The sequence below is a fragment of the Plasmopara halstedii genome (assembly GCF_900000015.1).
Source record: "Plasmopara halstedii genome assembly, contig: Scaffold_42, whole genome shotgun sequence".
In the NCBI taxonomy this organism is placed as follows: domain Eukaryota; phylum Oomycota; class Peronosporomycetes; order Peronosporales; family Peronosporaceae; genus Plasmopara; species Plasmopara halstedii.
This window is the reverse complement of record NW_020186963.1, coordinates 337,176-338,369: the sequence shown is the minus strand read 5'-3', so window position 1 is coordinate 338,369 and position 1,194 is coordinate 337,176.

Below are 1,194 nucleotides of genomic sequence, written 5' to 3'. Positions count from 1 at the left end.
GGGGCGTCTGATGACGCGGGACGTCCTGATCTTTCCGATCAAAAGGTCCACGGCGACTGGGCAATCTTGCCGAAGTGGCGCCTCAAACTCCCATGAGTTTCGAAGTCGGGATATCCCCACCACTTCACCAGATATTGGGATTGACCCTGGTGTCGACGTCGTCCAACAAGACGTTCCACGTGATAGTGGACGTCACCGTTCTCATCGACAAGAGTCGGTGGCAGGCGGTGACGACCGGGTCGACCACCGTCCGGTGACTCGTAATGCTCTTCGAGCCCTTGAGGACGAGATCATTGAATATAGGTTGCGCTCAGAACTAGTTGCTGGTTCAACTTCTTGGTGGCCAAGGGCCCGTAGGATCCGCTCCGGCGCCAACGCTTCTGCGTTCACATGCGCCGGATCCCAATACGGCTTGAGCAAGCCCACGTAAAAAACGGGTGGGTGCGCATCCGCTTGGAAAGGTTTAGCAAATGCGCTAAGCCCCGCTTGGCCACAACTTTAAACGGTCGGATAGACTGTGGCGAAGCTTCGTCCTGAAGATAGCAGAGGCTGCATGTGTAGGCAGGTTTTCTGAATTCGATAGAACCAGGTCCCCGACCTTAAGGCTTTCTGTTATTCATTTGCATATTGATTCTGCAGGTCTTGGCTTTCAGCCATCGCTTCGCGAACGTGTCGTGGGACACTCAGTCTGGTAGACAAGAAATCATCGACTTCGTTGCGGATGGTGAGGGGGCTGACATCAGCTATCCGTTCGGCTATTCCTTCCCTACCAAGCCCTGAGCCATGGGATGGCGGCGTCAGACGCTGCTAAAACCGTCTTCGATGACGCGATTCACCCTTTCGGTTTGACCATCGGTCTGCGGATGATCCACTGTCGACATTTCTAACTTGGTGCCGAGCACCTTAAAGATAGTCGACCAAAATTTCCCGTGAAACGGGGGTCTCTATCAGCGATAATCGACTCTGGGAGTCCGTGTTGTCGAAAACACGTTCCACGAACAGCGTTGCTGTACCGACCCCGTCGATGGTGTCTGGAACCGCCGCCAAATGAGCCATCTTGCCCAACCGGTCGACAAATACCACGATACCCGTGTTGCCCGCCGAATATTTTGGCAGGCCAAACACAAAGTCCAAACTCAAGGACTGCCAGCACCCGGTGGGTACCGGTAAGCTGGCCAGCGGTGCAGCCGCATC